The 22,438-nt window shown below is 35.5% G+C and overlaps 1 long non-coding RNA gene across 1 annotated transcript; it reads left to right on the top strand.

Annotated features, from left to right (window-relative positions):
- The first annotated feature begins 9,708 nt into the window (after positions 1–9,708).
- On the top strand, positions 9,709–19,859 carry LOC146730056 (uncharacterized). Its single transcript, XR_014927827.1, has 6 exons — positions 9,709–9,948; positions 10,867–10,932; positions 12,852–13,106; positions 14,064–14,132; positions 16,025–16,129; positions 19,306–19,859. It is a non-coding gene; the product is annotated as an uncharacterized LOC146730056 (long non-coding RNA).
- Positions 19,860–22,438: the final 2,579 nt, after the last annotated feature.

The raw sequence follows: 22,438 nt of genomic DNA, 5'->3' as shown, positions 1-22,438 counted from the left end.
TTCGTGTATTCGTCAACATCAACATCTAAGTCGGGTCAAACTAGTGTCTGGTTGGACTTTAGCAATGTTCTATAACTTAGACCTGGACATCGATGGTCTGCCGGATAGTACGTCTATTTAGTGCCCAACCAAGCCGACAATAGTGGATTAAGTAGAGAAAATAACTAAAAACCTGTCAACCGTCAATGTACGGTGCTTACTAAAATATTCACAAGGACAGTGAATGTGAGATCAGGTCACATAAAATAATGATGGAAAGAAAGCACCGAGTTTGAAGAAATAAGCAAAGAAATAGACAACAAGGTTCGGTTTAAAAGTTACAACTTTGGTTTTGAAATACAAATTTTAGACATTTACCTTGACTTGGTTATACATACACTCTGGTTTCTACTAACCCCCCCCCCCCAGCGCCATAGTAACGTAGTATCATGATTTTTCAGAGTGAACGCGAGTCTTTATCACCCCAGGGTAACTAGTAGGAACTTAATTTATGTTTTACCATGATTTTGAACAAGTGTATATGTGATTGTGTTATGTTCAGTTAATCATAAATTATGTATTAACTACATGATTAAATATATTATTAATATGCTATGAAATAGGATGTGTTTTTGTAATTTTTTTCAAGGGGTGGGTTTGTCTTTAAAATTTGTTTCAGAGGATCCGGGCCGTGATTTTCATCGAAAGTTGGTGCCTCGCATGCCCGTATTGAATTAATACAATAATAAGTATTGTCGTTCACTAGGAGAGAATCATGGTCGGAACTGATAAGGCTTGTCAGAGGATATTCTCACCCAAGTTGATTCACCTGCATTTCTACGATTGTGTTTTGGTTTGTACTGAAATTTTGTATGAAATTACTATGTTACTGTAACAGGGCATTTCCCCTAAGTGTACACTTTCAGTGTTTGCATATATATCATAATATGTTTTGCCTAAAATAAAATAAATAAAAAAAGCGATCGCGCACATGCTTCATTAGATCAATTAAATTGTTTTGTATCTGTCGTTCAGTTCATAACTATTTCTTTATTAAATAATGTTTTATTTAGCAACAAATACGTTCTTTAATATTTTTGATATTCGTTTTGCAGTAATCTAATACCTTTCCGTTTGGTTTAAATCGAGCATAATATTCCCTAGACTGAACCAGTTAAACGTTCAGTTGTAGTCCTCATACTGTACGTGAAATAAGTGGTCTGTCGATTGTATTGAATAATTGTCGACGCGTATTGGTGACAGTATGGTTGCATGTTCTAACACTTTCTCAAAATACCAATTCAGTCAGCAGCAGGAATTTCGCCTACCACTAAAGTCACATTGGCGATACAGGTGCAACACAAATGAGTGTGTTTAGTATAAAACGAAGGGAAAATCGATTCGGATAAATATACCTGTATACTGTGGTGTACTAAATTCTAATATTCAAATCGGTGACTACATCGCCTGCTTCAATCGAAGGCCACCGCATTCCCAACTTTGCCCCATCGATGACCTCAAATATAACTGCATTAAATAAGTTCGATAGCGTTCATGCATTTGAGTTGTGGCCATGCGTTATCACAGTCCATTACCGTGTATTTATTTATTTATTTATTTATTTATTTATTTATTTATTTATTTATTTATTTATTTATTTATTTATTTATTTATTTATTCATTTATTTGTTTATTTATTTGTTTGTTTGTTTGTTTGTTTGTTTGTTTGTTTGTTTGTTTGTTTATTTATTTATTTATTTATTTATTTATTTATTTATTTATTTATTTATTTATTTATTTATTTCGTCGTAGAGGGTACAGAGTGTATGCATGACTATGCATTGGTTTCAAAACCAAAGTTGTAACTTTACACCAAACCTCAGACCGAACATGCCCAGCCCGTGCCTGACTGCTCGGGGAGTCACTCTATATTAAAACCTTACACCATGTGCATTCTTGCTAAAAAAAATAATAGGCCCCCTGGGGCTCTGGCAGCATATTGGCAAACCATATCCCACCCTATTGCAGACATATTTCGAGAACATCCACCCCCCCTATTGCGAGCATTCTCTGCCATTTTTTGCACTCAAGTGGAGTGTGGTCAACTCAAACAAGCTAATGTGGCCTAGGGCGGTGTATGGGGGTGGTTGTTGCAAGAGGAGCCTACAGCGGGTGCAGTAACCCTGTGAGTTTATTCCTGGGGTCTATTTGCATTTTAAAGGGGTCTATTTGCCTCCTGCGCGGGCCCGCTTTAGAAGGTGAAAAACCCCTCCTTTCCCGCTAAATTTGGATCGCACATGGGGTAGTAACGGCATATAGAGTGACCCCCGGCCATGGCTGATGTACGGCGACAGTTTTCAAAATGAAAATACAAACATTGTTACACCATTGTAAGGCCGAAAAAAAGGGTGTGTTTCCGGTAACCCGACCCTACCTAAAAATACGTTCTGATCCTAATTTTTTTTTCAACATATATAAGATTTTAATTTATTGCACAGTTTAAATTAAAAAAAAAAAAAGCTATTTGATGATGATGTTTTGTCTCTCGTCCCGACTTCCGATGGTGTTTGGAAACGTGTGGTCGATGATGCGTCTTTTAGCCAATCAGCGATCGCATACCACATCACGTGCCACCATTTTACCTATTTTTAGATTCCAAAATGGCCGCCTCCAGTGCAAGTGCGGTCGTCGTTTGTGCGATAAAAATGTATGTTCAAAGCACAATGTTCGGACATCGAAGTCGTTTATTTCTCTAACAACTGAAACTTTTGAGGATTTCGAAGATTTCTACGCATGTACGGGACAATCGTTCTGTGAGTTTGCGTTAGCAGAGAACGAACATGGGCCGTGAACAAAAATCGGAAACACGCACTCGATGTTCAAATCGCCCGTGTCGAGCGTTGTCAATTCTTTTGGAACTAAATTCATAAAGTTCACTTGTGTCCCTGAGCCGGACAGCACGATGTGTTCGAAACTTGATAAATGCACAGAACCCGCATCGCCAGAGACGTAAAATCCATTCCAAGTACTGATGTCTGCTTCGACTAAGAAAAAGTCTCTACCATTGATCAAAACCTCAAAGGGGGTACAGTCACTTCGCCCGAAATCCACTTCGCCCGAACTCCTTCGCCCGATTACCAGTTCGCCCAATTACCGGTTCGCCCAACTACCGGTTCGCCCGTTTTCCTTTTCGCCCGATTTACCGATGTTACACACTAGGCCTACTGGGGGTTTCAAAGTACGTGTATAAACTATGGCGCTCTTATAAATAACGTTCGGTATTTATTTTTTACCTGTATTCAGGAAATATAAATGAGTTACTTTTAATTTGTAACTGAATTTGACAATCCATTAAATTTTAATATAAAGTGCCTACAAATTATTTTGTCCAATTATAAGATTAAGTAGGCTTCGTTATTCCGGGAATTTGACGTATTTATGTGTACCTATATATATTTGCAAACTTTATTTTAATGTAAAAACGGTGTGTTTTATAGCAATAAATGTTATAAATAGTCTTTTTTAATTGATTTTATACAACTGTAAAAAATTAGAATAGCATAATTATATATTTTTTATATCCTAAAAACAACACACTTGCAAGTTGTAGGTCAATTTAATATTTGTTTACAGTTCGGACGTAAAGAATGCAGCAGGTATACATTTTGTATCAAGGAAAGATGAGCTGTATGCACCAGTGAAGTGTATCTCCCATGCTGCACGAGACCCTATGAAAAATAAATGAACATTGAACATGAAAACTTGAATAAAACTTGAACATCTTTGAAACTTGTCTTTTTTCACATTCTATTTAGTTGGCCTCAGTTGAACTAGGTATCAACAATTGTCCTCAATGGCTGTTTTTGAATTCTGAGATCAACAAGATCCATTGAGTATGATACTTGATATCTTGGTGGTGTCAGTAATTTGAAACTAACTAATATCAGTTGCCAATGTGAGCATTTTTGACCAATATAAAGATTTATCATCTCAAAATATAAATTCAAATAATATTTGGGTATTGAATAAAGACCCAAATATATTCATGCTAATTATATTTGTTCAGCAAATTGTATTTCAACTTGTCGAAATTGTTTGAATGCAAAAAAAAAGATTAATACAAAAAAAAAGTAATCCGACCTACCCTACCTATTTTTTTCTAGCTCGTTACCTGAAACACACCTTTTTTTTTAGGCCTAAACATTGCGCAGTGCTTATCGACGAAACGATCAGAATATTCATTGACGACTACGTCGAGTGGTCGTTTCGATTTCAAACAATGACACTAATATTACCCTAACTATAATGGATAATGACGTAATCAATACACTAATGACGTAATTAATACAGTAACTGCTATGATGTAGTCACTATAATTGCTAATGACGTAATCAGTACTCCAATGACGTAATCAATACTGTAACTGCTATGATGTAGTCACTATAATGTCCAATGCCGTAATCAATACTATAATGATGTAATCAATACAATAACTGCTATGATGTAGTCACTATAATTGATAATGACGTAATCAGTACTCTAATGACGTAATCAATGTAGTAACTGCTATGATGTAGTCACTATAATTGCTAATGACGTAATCTGTACTCCAATGACGTAATTTATACAGTAACTGCTATGATGTAGTCACTATAATTGCTAATGACATAATCAGTACTCCAATGACGTAATCAATACAATAACTGCTATGATGTAGTCACTATAATGGCTAATGCCGTAATCAATACACTAATGACGCAATTAATAAGTAACTGCTATGATATAGTCACTATAATTGCTAATGACGTAATCAATACTATAATGAAGTAACCAATACAATAACTGCTATGATGTAGTCACTATAATTGATAATGACGTAATCAGTACTCTAATGACGTAATCAATGCAGTAACTGCTATGATGTAGTCACTATAATTGCTAATGACGTAATCAGTACTCCAATAACGTAATCAATACAGTAACTGCTATGATGTAGTCACTATAATGGCTAATGCCGTAATCAATACTATAATGATGTAATCAATACAATAACTGCTATGATGAAGTCACTATAATTGATAATGACGTAATCAGTTCTCTAATGACGTAATCAGTAATCTAATGACGTAATCAATGCAGCAACTGCTATGATGTAGTCACTATAATTGCTAATGACGTAATCAGTACTCCAATGACGTAATTAATACAGTAACTGATATGATGTAGTCACTATAATGGCTAATGCCGTAATCATTACTATAATGATGTAATCAATACAATAACTGCTATGATGTAGTCACTATAATTGATAATGACGTAATCAGTACTCTAATGACGTAATCAATGCAGTAACTGCTATGATGTAGTCACTATAATTGCTAATGACGTAATCAGTACTCCAATGACGTAATCAATACAGTAACTGCTATAATGTAATTACTATAATGGCTAATGCCGTAATCAATACTATAATGATGTAATCAATACAATAACTGCTATGATGTAGTCACTATAATTGATAATGACGTAATCAGTACTCTAATGACGTAATCAATGCAGTAACTGCTATGATGTAGTCACTATAATGGCTAATGTCGTAATCAGTACTCTAATGATGTAATCAATACAATAACTGCTATGATGTAGTCACTATAATTGCTAATGACGTAATCAGTACTCTAATGACGTAATTAGTACTTTAATGATGTAATCAATGCAATAACAGCTATGATGTAGTCACGATAATTGCCAATGACGTAATCAGTACTCTAATGATGTAATCAGTACTCTAATGATGTAATCAATACAATAACTGCTATGATGTAGTCACTATAATTGCCAATGACGTAATCAGTTCTCTAATGACGTACTAGTAATTAGTACTCTAATGATGCAATCAATTCAACGACTGCGAATGAGAGACACACGTTGACAATTCACTCTAATTTTATTGCTCAAAATTTCTCACAGTTTGTCCAATATGATTCACCAGTGATCAATAAACAGTAAGCATGTGCAGTTTGAAATGAAACATCTTTAAACGCAATAAAATCCACCATCGTACATTCCCGGCTTCTTTCCGTCACCTGGTGGTTACCATGATTTTATTGTAGTATTCAGTCGCTTACAAATGCACAAATCAGCGTGTCCTTCCATTACATAGACCAATCAATCTACTTGGAGAAGCAGACGGTCAGTGTGTATATTTGTATGTTTTATTGAGCATTATGAAATTGCAAAAAAAACTGTTATAATTTTATTTAACTGTAAAACAGTGTTTTTCGATACGAGTCCGTGACTAATCGTTGTCATCGTATATTAATCGAGAATCATATCACGTGACAACTTTTCTTACCTTGAGTGTTCAATCAATACACACCCTATGACTCTTTTCACATACATCTAAATTATACGTCTGAAAATTATTTCGTTGCATGGTGGGATATGTTTGGATGTCGTACTTGTCGATGGGGGCGTACTGAGCAGAGCAGACGTTTTGCTGCGATATATTGAAAGTAAGCCTCCAAGACCTGTTGAATTCGTATTTTGTTAATTTTATTTATTAGAGGTTTTGTCAATAAGCCGCTGGTCGTTAGAAACTTTTCAGAGGCGGCGACAATTATGAAAAACAGAAGAAAAATACAGATGAAAAACAAATATTTATAAAAACACACAACACATATTTGATAGAATAATGAAAAAAGATTACAGCATTATCACCGTTAAAAAGTCTAGCTTAAAACAAAGTGAAAAATAACAAATAATTTGTGTTGTTTTTCTACCATCTCGATCTTCCCCCACAGTTTATAATGAACGTAACCCCTGACAGACAGTTACTAGTCGGCCGTAGCACTTTTCATTCAATTTTGATTATTTTTTGTCTGCTTCTTCTCATTCCGGCTGTATACGAATCACGTTGTCTCGCAAAGATCCGAAATTACACGATTGGGATAATAGCGCATGACTGGCTCGTTGGCTTTGGAAACATCTAAACAACAGTTACATTCTTTCACTTATATTTCAGCTAAAATAAAATAAATTAAAATAAAATAAAATAAAATAAAATAAAATAAAATAAAATAAAATAAAATAAAATAAAATAAAATAAAATAAAATAAAATAAAATAAAATAAAATAAAATAAAATAAAATAAAATAAAATAAAATAAAATAAAATAAAATAAAATAAAATAAAATAAAATTATGACTCCTGCTGCGCCACAATAAAGACATAAAATTCATTTTTAAATGAAGAGGTATCCTGGCAACTCGGCCAAAAATTGGGTACCCAACTTTGAAATAGGGATCAAATTCCGCCCTAATCACATCTTATTGAATGTCCACATAATAGTCTCCAGAAACCCGGAATAAATTGGTTTAATAGTAGCGTTTTATGAAAAGGAGCACAAAACGATGAATGACGTTAACTGGGGAAAACGCAATTGGAATTGAAAAGCCTGAACATGCGGTGTTTGTTCATCCTTTTTTCCACGGAATTTCTCTATAAGCATACGATATGAGTTTTAAATTATTGTGTTTTGATTACTAGTACATTGCCATGTACGTGTTTTTCCTTCTTCTTAAACTATAAATCAGTCACATTTCATTTTGTTGTTTCAAAATTGACCACCCTCGCAAATTCACCGGTTTCCCCGTCACAAGTTATTCCCATTGACTAATTTCACAACGCGAAGCTGTGCAGTGTGATTTGCGAAAACAAGCGATGGAAAGATGCGCGTTTAGAAATAAAAACAAAACACGCATAACCAGCACAGTCCTTGAACTGAATAAAGTTTATGGGAAAGGTGTCAAAATATAAGAATGTTCCAGTAAAGCAATTACATTCAGATATATATCCATATACACAGATATATGCGTCCGTCTGCATTCCTCGTAGAGGGCGCGGTAAACTACTCCCGAAGACGCAAAGCAGTAAATGATGTAATCTGTATATGTAATATTAACTATTCTTTCATCCTATACATGGATATGATTGGTCACGGATTCCCATAGATTCCATATTTGTATACATAATTTAAAGGCAACAAACTCCAGTAAGTATAACAGACAAAAGCTACCAATATTTGCAATATCTAATTTAGTAGCTATGAAAACAAAAAAGAAATTCAAAGATAATTTCGACCAGAAAAAATACTTAATAACGCTAACAAATTATTAACTACGAGAAACGTCACTAGATTTCGTTTGAGCTATCATCACCTAAAATTAGAAACAGTTAGATATATACTCAGCCAAAAACAGCAGTAGATAATAGCACCATATTGCTACGCTTGCTGTTTCGTTTCTGATAGGAAGCAGTCACCTCCTGCGCTCATGTAGTAAAAGTAATAATATTAAACATCACGTGTGTACTCTATGATATGAAAATGTTTTGAAGTCGTACTAATAGTGGTTTTCATTGGCAATACGGATCGGCGTGTTATCCAATAATTTTGCGTGGGCGGCGACGTTTTCTATGATTTTACGTTTTTCAGCCACAGATAAAATTTCTGTTGTCATACACTGCTCTTCCCATTCTCTGAGAAAACCAAGAAATTCTCTCTCCAACCACTACAAGAATAACAGTCAAATAACAAACTGGGGGTTTGAGGTAAATGTATTTTTTTACATATTGCAAAACTGTGGAGATGTTGTTTGGCTATGATAAGAATTTCATCATATTCTTCTATGCTCTATGGCTAATATGAGACAATTTCGGGCCGTTCTGGTAAAGGAAGAGAAGGAAGATATCAAACGCCTGGCTGGAGAAGAATATGAGGCTCTGGCTGTTGAAAAACTGAGGTAATACCTCAAACAATCGAGGAAAAGAGTGCAGGACTACCGAAAGGGCAGGAAACGTACTTCTAGCCTCAAATAAACCAGTGCTTCGGCAGACTAACCAAACGGCCTTTTTAGGGCCACTACATCCTCCAAAAAGAGAACTACCGTTATTACAATGGACTCTTTCCATACAATCAATAACACAAAACGCAATAGACACTTCTCACGTAAGAAACACATTGCAATATGAAAAACGAATAAAGAAATACAATGCTAAACTAACTAAAAATAAACGGTTGGCTGATCAAGCTCGTTTGGTCTCAAGTTTTATTCGGAATTTTTCGAGTAGAATTCTGACCCCAACAGAGGTCATTGCCCTTGGCAACGGACTCTAATTTATACCAACCCCACCTCAGCTCAGAGACACGTCTATGCTATCTAAGAGAATGCGTATCAAATATCTAATGCGCAATAAACAATCTCAACAACATCGTGAAAAACGACACACCAAACGACGAAGAATTGTATAATGATAAGTAATAACGTGGAACCTTCTGAAAGCTAAATAAATCGAACGATTCGGTCAAGTACTGTTCCGACTGATGAAGGGTTCAACAAAGAACCCGAAACAGCACCATCACATTGGTGAATAATCCAATTACGGATAAATTTGAGTGCTGTATCGACATAGGCATTCTTCGTATTCAGTTTCGTATTCCAATATTGTTTCCGTGTTTACTTCTATCGGGATCACACCAGACATATTTTAACACAGAATAATACATCTATTACGTATTTAGTTAGCTAATGCAATACTGCCCTCAGTCGGTGAGATGTTCGTCAATCCACCACCCCCATCGATACTAGTGGGACGTTCCCTGGTGACTACCTAGCTTAGTGATAAAAGACTCATAGTCTCTGGATGGAGAATCATGAATAATTTCATCCTATAACCAGATTTTGTGCTACAAATAACTGTTTATTCCAAGATATTACGACTTATATGTAGCATCATTGTCAGCCCATTGTGGAATTCCGATCATGAACGCTACAAAGATTCTATCGCCGTATCGGGTCGCTGTTTGTGAATGTTGGCATATTGGTCATGTCACAGTTCGCCTGTCAGAAACAAGTGTGTATCAACAGATCTGGAGCACGGAATTTAGTGACTGACACTAAACAAAACAAGGTAAGGTTCTATTTTATAACGCTACATGGTACCTACAAGATGACTGTTTTGTACTCGATATTAGAAGTAAACAAATGTACGAGTAAAATACTAGTTGTACAAGGTCGACCATCTCCATAATCGCAGACCTGTACACAGTGCTAATGTATTGCTAAGATCACAGTCACATTGTGGAGGGACTTAGCTGCAGTTCTGTAGCTGCTGCTTTCGCTTTAGTTTGTCTGTGAGCGTTTTATTATAATCGGTAAGGTTTTTTTCCAGTTCTTCGTCATGAGGGACTATGCTCAGATGTTATTACCGGTATTGTTCAGGGGAGTCGATCTGAGTTCAATGGGGGGGGGGGGGGGGTACTCAACTGCTTGGTTGGGTCAAACCCAAACTTATACGGTGGTCCACAATTAATAATCATGTTTTACTTCCTGCAATATGAATGAAGAACATGTTATTTTAACCATTTGTTTAACAAATTATAGAAATAAAATTAGGAAAAATTCTTATAAATATATATTCACAAAAAGTTGCACCAACATTTAGATAGGCAAACTTTTGGCATTCAAAGATTTAATCAGAATAGACAATAGTTTGGGTTCTCAAGTTGGTATTGAAATTGTTTAATTTTTTCTCTATATTTAATAAAATACATCCATGCTACCTTCGATTTCAAGCAAAAATTTAATGTTCAATATTTTGAGATACAAGATCTCGAAAATGAAAAAATCGTTCAAAAAGTACCTCAGATAATCAGTAATGTGTTGTCAATCCCAAGGAAGTTTTCTGTCTTTGCATAATTATGACAAAAACAGTTTCTAAATACGTATGCCAATATTTTAGTGTTTGTGTTTTTATTTGCTTGACTTCATTAATTTGTTTTTTAAATCTACACTATTGACTTTTGGTAGTTTTTATTTTTTTCCACAGTTATGTTGGAATATGGATATGTTTAGAATGCTTAGGAAAACATTGGTCATTCAGAGTACATTTAAGGTGAGTTTTAATCACAAGAATTTAATGACTTATTTGGGACTGTTGGGTAAAGTCAACAGTAGATGACACCACAGTCCCTCCAGTGTTCGGAAAATAACCCTGCACTGATAAAAATGGTCTCAGTAAATATTTAGAAAAAATAATGTTTTGCGTTGACCAAATATACGTGAACAAGAAGGAAAAGAAGCCAAAGTCGAAACTGGTGCATCATGGACATGACACAACACATGCTGCGACAACCGAGTAATCAGCAAAATCATTTTGGGCACAATTGAACTTCAAGTACTTCTTTATAAACTGTTGCTGCGCGGCGATACTGCTGACATCAAGTGTGTGTTGACCGTAGTTTGACCCCAAGTCACACACTGAACTGGCACGTTGCCATAGCAACCTTTTTCTTTCGTGCTCCGCGTGTCGGCCTAGTAAAATTGTTATTATATCCGACGGTACTGTAATGACATAACTTGTCTGCAACTCTGGCTTTGAATATATCAACATTGTTTACTTGGTGCGCTGATTTTCTAATGACGCAAATTTGTTTACAATATTGTACCGGCTCTGAATATTTCATCTTTGTAATGCTTTCATAATAATTACGCAAACTCAAGTAATTTATATTACCGACTTTATAATGAGTTGCACTCGTAATAATTATGCAAACATAAACATGGGCGCATTTAAATCATAGTAGTCAGGTGTCTTGTGATTCATCGATGTTCCCAATGGTGAATTATTTTATTCGAAATGAAGTGAATATGTAATATAATAAACTCTGGGCAGCGCACTTCGATCGCATTATTCACGTACATTTCGACTGAACTCTACTAACCATGTGTTTGAATTACGTGCGGCATTGGGCAATGACCTCCAGAATTCACGCACTGATATTTAAATTCGGGTCACCCAGCTTCACCCAAATTAATATAGTTACCTGTCATTTGTTCAAATAATCTTTCAACTCTCACAAATACCAGGAACGCGAAGAGTTTACTGAAAGGGAACATCTTTTTTTGAAAAAAAAACACGTCAAATACAAGATTATGTGTGCAACGTCAGATTTCTAGAACGTACACGACCGCTTAACTCTGTGTTTTTTTAATAATCATGTCGCGTGGGAAATGCAGGAAACATTTTAGCTCGCCAATTTCCTGTTTACCAATCTTGAACTTTTTGTCAGGAATGCGATACGAACAAAGATTAAACATTAACGATACACCGTTGTCAAATCAACCAAGAGGCTCCAATCAGGAAGGCTTGGGTATTTCAAACTTCGTAAATAGCATTCATTTCAAGCACAGACTTTATTTGATTGTAATGAGCTTAAGAGCAATGTATTCACAAGCCATAATACTCGTACCTCCTAAAGTTACGACTTTTACTCTTGAAATTGGTAATAAATACTTGCATAAAATACAAACATATACCATTTTTCATGCAACAACAATTCGTATACAGCATTGGATTTATTGGATTTTTAAGCGTTTCGACTTCACAGTGAATTATTTTTAGCTCAATGCAAGATGTCAGACGGGAAAATTGGGGTCTGTACAAATGTTTGTTGGTTCAGTCAGGCAATGTGTGGACCAAAACATCGCCCACTATTTGAAACATCGCCCATGGGCGGGGTTTAGGATGGACGGGGAATCAGCCGAATCCAGTAATAAATAAAAAATTAAGAGAAACAATTTTTTTTATTAAAAATAAAGCTAGAAAAACACTGTACCCCAGTCACATGACAACTGGGACACCCATGTACCATGAAAATAAATTTAAAATTCACATACCGCAGGTATTATGTTTACGTAACACTTCATTTGTGACCAGACAGCACAAAAGAGTCACTGTGTTCTCTCTCTATTGGTCTATTATCTAGACAAGCGATAGGATTTATCTCAATCATTTATATTTCATACTTGCAGGTATTGACAGAAGCACATGGCAAGACATGGTCTGAAGTCACATCACCAGCCAGAAATCATATACCACATTGTGCATTCCAATTCTAGTTTGAAATTGAATCACTATGTGTCTCCGCCAGCCTTTATAAAACCAGTAATTCATCCAGAGGTTCTTAAAGTTCCGGAGGCGTGTACTGAGACTTTGATGTTGTACATGGTATGGGATATCAGAGTGGAACACAGGATGACTGGGATGCAATGTTTTCACTTAAAAAAGTATGTCCTATTTCACAGTACTATCAGTATCTGTCTGTCTACTGTATGTTCAATGCTTCTACCTTGCCTGTGAGGTTAATAGAGGGGCAAGGTTCAGGTATAATCTGTCATTGTCATTGTGTTATTTTGTACAGTATGTATCCCTGCAAGTAAGTTAAAGTTGTATTTTTGGCAACATTTTATTTGAAATCTTGTACATTATAAGTTATATGTGTACTGTAATAAATACAACAGCTATGGTATACACAAGATATCTACCTTGCCAATAACTGAACATAAAGAGTAGTTTTGTGGTTCCAGTCATCATTAGATTTTCACCATCTTAGTGTCATAATTAAGTAAAATAATTCAATTAAGATGTGAATTAAGATGAGTCTAGGATGCCTAATAATCTTATGATTTTGTTTTCTTGTATAGCCATTGTGTTCCTTCCTTTCCAATTCATAGGGTGACTATTTTACTTACCACTGGATTTAAAGCACAGAACATTATTTACTTTTGAAGTTAGTTGTGTTTAGTGTTCACCCAAAGTAAAATTTGAACAGCAATGCATGATGGGATTTATTGTAGGAAAGACAAATAATAATGCCCCAGGTTTGATCAGTGTAACTCAAAATGTAACAACTTTTAGACTTGATTTTTTTCCAAATTACTCAAAATTTGGCCAACAATCCAAGCAGAAAACTATTTACAATGTGGAAAATGTCAAAGTCTTGTATATTCCTATTTTGCAGAGCATATCAAATAAATGACAAAGAGCAAATAAAAATGTGTTTCCATGGAAACAGACAGACTTTTAAATAGCCATTCACAATTTCATTTATACTGAATTAAGTGTACATGTAGGTCTGATAAGAATCCATGGCATACAAACCAGAGGAATTTTTACTGAACTGAACTGATGCTATGTACATTGTAGATTTAAAGAGGTAAATTTTTATTTTATATTTTTATCAGGGAAGAAATAAATGCTCAGAAAGAAGAATTATTTGAATGACGAAAGAGAAAAAATGCAGTTAAGTCAGCGTAAGTATCTATAAATGGCATTACATGTATATATATATATATAACAATTATTGAAAGAGAAGACAGTTTTTGTTGTTGTATACTTGCATGGTTTATTTATGCTATCAACATTTGGTGGGGGGTCACATTAGCATCTGTTACTCTGTTACTTGTCAAAAAAAAAATTATTATCCACAAGGATTTCATCTTGTTTTGAATTACTGAAGCCTGGAATGATTTGAACAGAAACAAATCTTTATGAATTGACACTCATGGAAACGTTATTCACAAAACATTACCAAAGGAAATTTAGACACACATTCAAATGAAAAGCCACAATAATCACACTTGGATGTCCTGAAAAGCTTTGAAATTTGCACATTTATTATAATTTCCCACAATTCATATGAAATCAAATATTTGACATAGTAGTGCCAAGACCCTGATATGGTCTATGTATCATCGCAAAGGTACAACTTTAATAAAATGTTTATTGCTACAAAATTTCTGTGACTTTCCAAAATAAAGTGCTTTGTTGTATATCCTTATTCCATGTATATGATATCTGCCACCAAGTCAATGAGGGCACTGTGTTTACATAGATTTTGGAAATACACCAACTCTTCCACCAGACAATGGCAATAATGAATTCTTAGATGGAGTATTATCTTCTTTGTCTTAAGTGAATTTTTAGCTCCGCTGTCATCGCAGATGACCCAGCAGAGCTGTTGGTATGGGGGTCTCTCCGGCGTCGTCCGACTTAAACGACTTCTTCTTCAAAAGTACTTGACCAATTACATTCATATTTGTACCAAAAGTACGTGGGGTGGTCCTCTGTTCGATTTGTTAAATTTCTGTCAAAATATGCAAATTTGGATTTTTAGTGAATATTTTTGTCATTTTTGGTAAAAGATGTTATTTTCGACAACTAGTCTGAAAACCGTAAGCCCCAATGCTTTGATGTTTGCAGCAATGATACGTGGGGTGGTCCTCTGTCAGATTTGTCAAATTTATGTCAAAATATGCAAATTTGGATTTTTAGTGAATATTTTTGTCATTTTTGGTAAAAGATGTTGCTTTAGACAACTAGTCTGAAAACCGTAAGTCCCAATGCTTTGATGTTTGCAGCAATGATACATGGGGTGGTCCTCTGTCAGATTTGTTAAATTTGTGTCAAAATATGCAAATTTGGATTTTTAGTGAATATTTTTGTCATTTTTGGTAAAAGATGTTGCTTTAGACAACTAGTCTGAAAACCGTAAGTCCCAATGCTTTGATGTTTGCAGCAATGATACTTGGGGTGGTCCTCTGTCAGATTTGTAAAATTTGTGTCAAAATATGCAAATTTGGATTTTTAGTGATTATTTTTGTCATTTTTGGTAAAAATGTTATTTTCGACAACTAGTCCAAAACCGTCAACCACAATGCCACTTTACTAATTCTTTTCAATGATAATGAACACAGCGAAGCTATTTTGACCATCAGGTCGCTTGTTTAACATATTTTGGGTTAATTGGGACAGCATATCCAAGAAGAGATAATTTCAAATAAGTTGACAGTTATTTTTTTGTTTTCCAAACTGAATTTATTATTCCTTAATCTGTCTTTAGATCATAACTAAATGACCTCTGCTCAGTGTTTTTAGAGTTTGATTATTTTGTGCTGTGTGCAAATTTCAGTTATGTACTCTGCATATGTACTCATTACTAACTGAATTAATTTTTGAAATTGCAACATTGTAACACAAACCATGGTTAGTAATATGATTTTAATGGTACATACTTGTTGTCTAGTGAATAATGCCATGGTAAAATTACACATCAGTAGTATGAATTACTTATTATAATTTATTTGTGGTTGAATTAATTTCTCCTGAATGTGTTCGCTTAACGATATGTATTGTTTATTTTTAGACACAAGAATATTCATATAAAGTGAACGAGAGTTTTATTAAACCAAGCAAAGAAGGCACTTTATTGAATGACCTTTCAAAAGGAACCAAATCACTAGCTAGTAAGGTAAAATAGACATTATTTACTTTCAGTCATTGGCTGCCCACTCAAATGCCACCATAGATCCTGCAATAGTAGAATGAAGTGGATGTGCAAGACAGAATTAATGTACTCAATATACATGTGTACAACAGGGATAACCTGACTTTGATTCCCTGTATATGAGAATTTACTTTAAGTTGCAGGAAATTAGAAATATAATTGAAATATTTACAAATAAATTGATGGAATGGAAATAGTGCCCTCTCTGACAATGCCTTGTACCCAGGGCTTTAATGTGAAGGAAGTCAAAGCTGTAATTTTAGGTTGTAAAGTCAAACACATGTATTAAGCTAATCATAGTAAAATGGTCTTTATATAAATGTGGTCTTAATATGGACATAAGATAATTTTTTCATAGGACTCCAAGTTGTACAATTCACATTGACAGAAAATAATGAGATGTTTGAATTTAGGAAATTAGAAATTATGTTGTAAACAAAATGCTCAAAATACCATTTTGTGAATCCACAAAAAATATTGCTGAAAGGATGCATAAAACAGGTAATTCGTGCATTATACCTTGGAACTGCCTCAAAGTGGTCACTATAGGCAGGTGGTCTTTATACACAGATAGCTCATGCATTATAGCTTGCAACTGTCTAAAAGTGGTCACTATAGGCAGGTGGTCTTTATACACAGGTAACTCATGCATTATACCTTAGAACTGCCTAAAAGTGGTCACTATAGGCAGGTGGTCTTTATACACAGGTAACTCATGCATTGTACCTTGGAACTGCCTAAAAGTGGTCACTATAGCCAGGTGGTCTTTATACACAGGTAACTCATGCATTATACCTTAGAACTGCCTAAAAGTGGTCACTATAGGCAGGTGGTCTTTATACACAGGTAACTCATGCATTATACCTTGGAACTGCCTAAAAGTGGTCACTATAGGCAGGTGGTCTTTATACACAGGAAACTCATGCATTATACCTTGGAAATGCAAAAAAGTGGTCACTATAGGCAGGTGGTTTTCAAACACAGGTAACTCATGCATTATACATGCACCTTGGAACTGCCTAAAATGGGTCACTATAGGTAGATGGTCTTTATACACAGGTAACTCATGCATTATACCTTGGAACTGCCTAAAAGTGGTCACTATAGCCAGGTGGTCTTTATACACAGGTAACTCATGCATTATACCTTAGAACTGCCTAAAAGTGGTCACTATAGGCAGGTGGTCTTTATACACAGGTAACTCATGCATTATACCTTGGAACTGCCTAAAAGTGGTCACTATAGGCAGGTGGTCTTTATACACAGGAAACTCATGCATTATACCTTAGAACTGCCTAAAAGTGGTCACTATAGGCAGGTGGTCTTTATACACAGGTAACTCATGCATTATACCTTGGAACTGCCTAAAAGTGGTCACTATAGGTAGGTGGTCTGTATACACTGGGAACTCATGCATTGTACCTTGGAACTGCCTAAAAGTGGTCACTATAGCCAGGTGGTCTTTATACACAGGTAACTCATGCATTATACCTTAGAACTGCCTAAAAGTGGTCACTATAGGCAGGTGGTCTTTATACACAGGTAACTCATGCATTATACCTTGGAACTGCCTAAAAGTGGTCACTATAGGCAGGTGGTCTTTATACACAGGTAACTCATGCATTATACCTTGGAACTGCCTAAAAGTGGTCACTATAGGCAGGTGGTCTTTATACACAGGAAACTCATGCATTATACCTTGGAAATGCAAAAAAGTGGTCACTATAGGCAGGTGGTTTTCAAACACAGGTAACTCATGCATTATACATGCACCTTGGAACTGCCTAAAATGGGTCACTATAGGTAGATGGTCTTTATACACAGGTAACTCATGCATTATACCTTGGAACTGCCTAAAAGTGGTCACTATAGCCAGGTGGTCTTTATACACAGGTAACTCATGCATTATACCTTAGAACTGCCTAAAAGTGGTCACTATAGGCAGGTGGTCTTTATACACAGGTAACTCATGCATTATACCTTGGAACTGCCTAAAAGTGGTCACTATAGGCAGGTGGTCTTTATACACAGGAAACTCATGCATTATACCTTGGAAATGCAAAAAAGTGGTCACTATAGGCAGGTGGTTTTCAAACACAGGTAACTCATGCATTATACATGCACCTTGGAACTGCCTAAAATGGGTCACTATAGGTAGATGGTCTTTATACACAGGTAACTCATGCATTGTACCTTGGAACTGCCTAAAAGGGGTCACCATAGGCAGGTGTTCTTTATACACAGGTAACTCATGCATTATACCTTGGAACTGCCTAAAAGTGGTCACTATAGGCAGGTGGTCTTTATACACAGGTAACTCATGCATTATACCTTGAAACTGCCTAAAAGTGGTCACTATAGGCAGATAGTCTTCATAAACAGGTAACTCATGCATTATACCTTGGAACTGCCTAAAAGTGGTCACTATAGGCAGGTGGTCTTTATACACAGGTAATTCATGCATTATACCTTCATTGATTCACTGTGAAATATAGGGGGGGAAATGTTTCAATGGATTTTTTTTACTGATTAATTCTTTCAGCAAAATTAGCGAATAAAATTGTGAAAATAAGTAGGCTTTAACTATAACCACAAAAGGTCAAACATCCTGGCACTTTTAATATAATGACCTCCATTTTTGCTGATTTAAACTTATTTGAAAATGTTTTTAGAAATTCTCATATATAGTAAATCTCTCCCTCCCATAAGTACCAGGATGTGTGACCTTTAGGGGTCATGCATAACAAAGGTGGATAATAGAAAGGGTTTACAATGATTGTACATTCAGAAAGTTTCTGTTGAAATCACATGAGAACTCTCATATATTTCTGAATCCTATGCACTCCTCTATAGGACTATTAGTGACCAACTCTGGGTTGATTGTTGAGCCCAAAACACTTCATAAAAACTTAAAAAGAGAACCTGAGATGAATCATTTCATTCACTTGTTTTGTTGTTTTGGTATTTCTAGAAATGTGCATCTATTGATTTCTCAGAATCCATGGAATATTCATCGCATGTCAGCATAGTTGTATGCCCTTATTTTTATTTGCCTTTGATTATATCTAAGGTATATCTGGGAAAAAAAATAGAAATAATATATTGTAGTTTAGAAGTTTCTTTTTTTTATATTTTCATAGCTACCGGAATCAGGCATGGTGGGAAAAGATGACCCTGGATGACGTCACTGCTTAAAATTGGAGTATTTTGCTAATTATTGCACATAATGAGGAAAATCTTCTTGTAACTCTGCAGCAGTTGCCATGACTACCAGTCTTCCAATATAGCATATCATTTATATAGAGGGAGCTTTGTTTGTAGTGCAGCTTTTGCCCAACATGTCACAACTTTACCTATCGCATTACCCTGCTATCATTTTTGTTTATTTATTTCATACGCATCACTCGCACTTGTATTGTATATTTCCATCATGCTTTTAACCACATCACATTAGTTATCGTTAGTTTCGCCATTAATTGTATTTTTTATTTTACCAGAGCAAGTTTGAGGGTTTTTTTAAAAGAAAATAATCCATTGTGATATGTTGATGTATTTTCTTACCTTTTCTGTTATGAGGTACTAAATGTTGCTAAATTTCGTAAGTGTCTGGGGTATTCCAAGACTTTCGTCTAATTTATTTCCTTGTGATTTCATATCATAAAATTACCAATAATAGATCTTAGATAATTATAAACTTTACTTTATTGTTTTCTCACCGATTTGTGACGTCAAATCATAAAATTATCAGCAATAGATTTAAAATGAAAATAACTCATTGAGAGTGAGACTTGTTTTTCTCCCTCATATAGTGCTCTATTTTATCCCGTTGTCATGTCTCCTGTGTCAAATACCATGGTTACAAAGATCAATAGAACAGGAGACATGATGCTGGGAGTGAATGGAATACTATTTGAGGGAAAAATGCAAGTCATGTGACTCTCTCACTCTCCCTCATATAGTGCTCCATGTTATCCTGTTGTCATGTCTCCTGTGTCAAATACCATGGTTACAAAGATCAATAGACAGTAGACATGATGCTGGGAGAGAATGGAATACTATTTGAGGGAAAAATACAAGTCATGTGACTCTCTCATGCTCCCTCAAATAGGACTCTATTTTATCCTGTTGTCATGTCTCCTGTGTCAAATACCATGGTTACAAAGATCAATAGAACAGTAGACATGATGCTGGGAGAGAATGGAATACTATTTGAGGGAAAAATACAAGTCATGTGACTCTCCCTCATATATAGTGCTCTATTTTATCCCGTTGTCATGTCTCCTGTGTCAAATACCATGGTTACAAAGATCAATAGAACAGTAGACATGATGCTGGGAGAGAATGGAATACTATTTGAGGGGAAAATACAAGTCATGTGACTCTCTCACTCTCCCTCATATAGTGCTCTATTTTATCCCGTTGTCATGTCTCCTGTGTCAAATACCATGGTTACAAAGATCAATAGAACAGTAGACATGATGCTGGGAGAGAATGGAATACTATTTGAGGGGAAAATACAAGTCATGTGACTCTCTCACTCTCCCTCATATAGTGGTCTATTTTATCCTGTTGTCGTGTCTCCTGTGTCAAATTACCATGATTACAAAGATCAATAGAACAGTAGACATGATACTGGGAGAGAATGGAATACTATTTGAGGGAAAAATACAAGTCATGTGACTCTCTCAATCTCCCTCATATAGTGCTCTATTTTATCGTGTTGTCATGTCTCCTGTGTCAAATACCATGGTTACAAAGATCAATAGAACAGTAGACATGATGCTGGGGGAGAATGGAATACTATATGAGGGAAAATACAAGTCATGTGACTCTCTCAATCTCCCTCATATAGTGCTCTATTTTATCCTGTTGTCATGTCTCCTGTGTCAAATACCATGGTTACAAAGATCAATAGAACAGTAGACATGATGCTGGAAGAGAATGGAATACTATTTGAGGGTAAAATGCAAGTCATGTGACTCTCTCACTCTCCCTCATATAGTGCTCCATGTTATCCTGTTGTCATGTCTCCTGTGTCAAATACCATGGTTACAAAGATCAATAGAACAGGAGACATGATGCTGGGAGAGAATGGAATACTATTTGAGGGGAAAATACAAGTCATGTGACTCTCTCACTCTCCCTCATATAGTGCTCTATTTTATCCTGTTGTCATGTCTCCTGTGTCAAATACCATGGTTACAAAGATCAATAGAACAGTAGACATGATGCTGGGAGAGAATGGAATACTATTTGAGGGTAAAATACAAGTCATGTGACTCTCCCTCATATATAGTGCTCTATTTTATCCCGTTGTCATGTCTCCTGTGTCAAATACCATGGTTACAAAGATCAATAGAACAGTAGACATGATGCTGGGAGAGAATGGAATACTATTTGAGGGGAAAATACAAGTCATGTGACTCTCTCACTCTCCCTCATATAGTGGTCTATTTTATCCTGTTGTCGTGTCTCCTGTGTCAAATTACCATGATTACAAAGATCAATAGAACAGTAGACATGATACTGGGAGAGAATGGAATACTATTTGAGGGAAAAATACAAGTCATGTGACTCTCTCACTCTCCCTCATATAGTGCTCTATTTTATCTCATTGTCATGTCTCCTGTGTCAAATGCCATGGTTACAAAGATCAATAGAACAGTAGACATGATGCTGGGAGAGAATGGAATACTATTTGAGGGGAAAATACAAGTCATGTGACTCTCTCACTCTCCCTCATATAGTGCTCTATTTTATCCTGTTGTCATGTCTCCTGTGTCAAATACCATGGTTACAAAGATCAATAGAACAGTAGACATGATGCTGGGAGAGAATGGAATACTATTTGAGGGAAAAATACAAGTCATTTGACTCTCTCACTCTCCCTCATATAGTGCTCTATTTTATCCTGTTGTCATGTCTCCTGTGTCAAATACCATGGTTACAAAGATCAATAGAACAGTAGACATGATGCTGGGAGAGAATGGAATACTATTTGAGGGTAAAATACAAGTCATTTGACTCTCTCACTCTCCCTCATATAGTGCTCTATTTTATCCTGTTGTCATGTCTCCTGTGTCAAATACCATGGTTACAAAGATCAATAGAACAGTAGACATGATGCTGGGAGAGAATGGAATACTATTTGAGGGAAAAATACAAGTCATTTGACTCTCTCACTCTCCCTCATATAGTGCTCTATTTTATCCTGTTGTCATGTCTCCTGTGTCAAATACCATGGTTACAAAGATCAATAGAACAGTAGACATG

Source organism: Saccoglossus kowalevskii, chromosome 20 (assembly GCF_978046115.1).
Source record: "Saccoglossus kowalevskii chromosome 20, keSacKowa6.1, whole genome shotgun sequence".
Classification (NCBI taxonomy): Eukaryota; Metazoa; Hemichordata; class Enteropneusta; family Harrimaniidae; genus Saccoglossus; species Saccoglossus kowalevskii.
This window is presented reverse-complemented; position numbering and strand designations above follow the sequence as displayed.